The sequence below is a fragment of the Arachis duranensis genome, chromosome 6 (assembly GCF_000817695.3).
Source record: "Arachis duranensis cultivar V14167 chromosome 6, aradu.V14167.gnm2.J7QH, whole genome shotgun sequence".
Classification (NCBI taxonomy): Eukaryota; Viridiplantae; Streptophyta; class Magnoliopsida; order Fabales; family Fabaceae; genus Arachis; species Arachis duranensis.
In genome coordinates this window covers 94,538,799-94,542,327 of record NC_029777.3, presented here as the reverse complement: position 1 = coordinate 94,542,327, position 3,529 = coordinate 94,538,799, and positions in this window count along the sequence as shown.

The window sequence follows — 3,529 nt, the reverse complement described above, 5'->3', positions numbered from 1 at the left end:
ACGTACTATGCGCGTGCGCGCCACCATACGTGTAGCAACTATGGCAAATCTTATATCATTTCGAAGCCCCGGATGTTAGCTTTCTAACCCAACTGGAACCGCATTATTTGGACCTCTGTAGCTCAAGTTATGGTCATTTAAGTGCGAAGAGGTCGGCTTGACAGCTTTCCGGTTCTTTCATTTCCTCATGAGTTCTCCAACTTTTCATGCTTTCTTTCTTCATTCCCTTGATCCAATCTTTGCCTCCTAAATCTTAAATCACTTAACAAACATATCAAGGCATCTAATGGAATCAAGGTGAATTAAATTATATCAAGGCATCTAATAGAATCAAGGTGAATTAAATTTAGCTATTTTAAGTCCTAAAAAGCATGTTTTCACTCTTAAGCACAATTAAAGGAGAAGTTATAAAACCATGCTATTTCAATGGATATATGTGGGTAAAAGGTTATAAAATCCCCTAAATCAAGCACAAGATAAACCCTACAAATGGGGTTTATCAGTCAGTGATTGTGACGCTTGGGTAGTAGTAGTAGTAGTAGTGGATTCTTCCACTTACTCCAGGTTGAGCTTTTAAACACCCGCCTAGGTAGTAGCGGTAGTAGTGGTTCTTCCACTCGCTCTGAGTTAAGTGAGTAGTAGTAAGTGGGTTGTAGCTCAAACCCACTTGCTCCGCAATGTGTGTTTTTGTCTATGGTTAGCTACCAGGACATATCGGGTTGGCTATATAACCGACACATGATATCATCAGCCAGAGGATAGGCATGCATTATATGCATTTGTGTTTCTTGTTTGATTTTTCATTAATTGGGCTTGCCTATGTGATTATTATGCCTACATGCTAAATTTGCTACCTGCTGTAATTGTATTCTACTTTTGTTTGCCATTGTCTTTTTGCTTGTCTGTGTGATTCCACCGGAGTTTGAGGTTTTGAAGGAAAGTAGACGATGGAAGGTTTCAGTTAGAGTTTATTTAAGATTTAGAACCTTGGATGACCTACCCTATTTATGGTTTACAATTTATTATCTTTAAGTTTTATAATATGAGTGTCGAAGTTCTAGGATTGCCTTTGGCTTTCTCGGGACATTATATGTTAGAGATATGGGCATTGTTACCATGCTGAGAACTTCCAATTCTTATCCCATACAATATTGCTGTTTTTCAAATGTAGGTCAAGCGGTACCTCGCTGAGGCATTCTGGGAGCATCTGTCAGCGAAGGATTCTTGTGTTTTGGGTTTATGTTTTGGTTATGTTATATATATATGGATGTTCTTATCTCTCCACTATGTATATATTATGTTTTGTCCCTCCTAGAGGTTGACTTAGAGAAAAAGATTTTTTTTTTATTTGTTTTACTCTTACCTTGCTTCGATTACGCTAATATTTACGTGAATGTTGCACTTTTTGGTTTAACGTTTTGTTTTAACTTTTATTCAAAGGCTCCTCGATAAAATTTTCTTTCAACTATATTATATATATAATTTTACTTTTAGAGGTTGTAATACCTCACTACCTCAATTTTATGACTTAAGCATAAGATTAAGTGTGGTAGGGTGTTACAGAAGCCAAAAACTTCATGGTCATGGGGGGTTTTCTCTTTCTTGTTGAGTTAGCGATTCAAGTTATAAATATTTTAAACGGATAATTATGAAAATTAGATATATTAAAATACAAGTAATAATATATATAAGGGTAAATATATATGAGTTACTAATATAAATGATATTAGTAACTGTTCATGCCCTGGGTCGAGCTGTACGACCCGGGCTGATCGACGACAAATCAATTGTCCTGTTCAGATCAGGTTTACCTGACCTCTTGGTAAAAGAGGTCGGCCAAAATGCTACGGAGGCCCAAAGAAGCCCAAAACGAAGGAACACGACCCGAATTTAAAGGCTGTAAAAGCCTAAAGAAAGATAAGGCGGTTCTCCCTTAAAGATAAGATGACGTCACTCAAAGATAAGATAAGATAACTATCTTATCCCCAAGAAGGCCACTCCACACCATTATAAATATACTGGAGCACCCAGGTATAACTCATACTCTGATTCTACTAAAAACCTGCTTAATACTCTTGCTAACTTAAGCATCGGAGTCCCTTGCAGGTACCATCACCGTCTGGGGACAAAGGATCAGCACCACCACCAAATCCAACAAGCCGGACACGGCGGCTCCGGCCACCATCATCAAGTTGGACTCAATAGCACCGACCAGTACAGAAGATCTCGTCCGAGATCGACCTACAGTTTTAGGTAACCCTCGGAATAGTAACTTAAGGATAAAAGATATTTGATGAAGCGTTAGCAACTCTAAGCTCATCAAGAAATACCGATAATTACTTATATCGACAAATATCAGACTTAATAATAATAATAATAATAATAATAATAATAATAATAATAATAATAATAATAATAATAATAATATCTAGACTCTATTATAATTAGAGGCACTAAAATAAATAACTAACATAATCATTTTACTTCGGGGTTCGAAGTTGACTCATCAGAATAAAATTAATCGCTTCAAAATATTATATTTGAAAAAACTTGTGTTAGTGTAAAAATTAGGGTTGTTACACTAATCCACCAATATTATATGATAACCGTATCTAATTTACTTGTGTTGAAGGTTGTTTTTGTAAAATTATTGTTGAAGTGATACTAAATTTTTTGAAAAATTAGCCACCAGAATATATTTGATGCAAATTAAAAATTTTTGGAACAAAATTAAAACAAAATAAAATTTAAGAATATTTTTAAATTTTTTAACAAATTTTAAAAATAAAAAATATACTTCACCTTAAATTTAATTAAATAATTGTATAAAATTTTAAGCATTTTATCTATGGTTATGATAACAAAGAGCTCTTTGTTAAATTCAGTGGCATCTTCAGAACCTACATGAATTTGTGGGTGAACACCACATCACATGCTTAAGGCATATATAATTGGCAAGGATGAATTTGATTGTGCTCCATCTAAATATGGTTGTGAGACATTTGTATCTAAAACTTGTTTACTTTGATTTTGATTTTGGTTGCATCACCAAAAACTACTTTCCAATGATGTAGCGAGGGGCATGAATGAAGAAGGAAATAAAGAAGGAAATTTTATGCGCTTAAAAGTTTTGGGTGTTCTAAATGTTGGTCAAGTATTAACCAAAAATTGTTGGTACGGTCCTCTTTTTTTTTTGTTCTTGGTGTCTATTCCAATAACTCTTTTTACAAATATATTAATTTTGATAGGTAAGAAACTTATTTTTAGAATTATTCTCCACATCCAAATAATTTTAACATTCAAATTCATCCAAGTAATTTAGAGTCACGTGCTTCTTTTCAAAAAATAGGTTGAGTCACTGCTATTGCCACTGCAAACTGTTTGATGGTATTGTCATTACGGGGAGCTGTCGATGTGGCTAATGCTGCTACTATTGCTAGTTCAGTTCGAGTCTGTTGTTGTTGCTGTGAGCTAGGACGAAGTTGGAGTAACGCTTGACTTTGTGGATTGAATAATTGTGGTAGGGGTT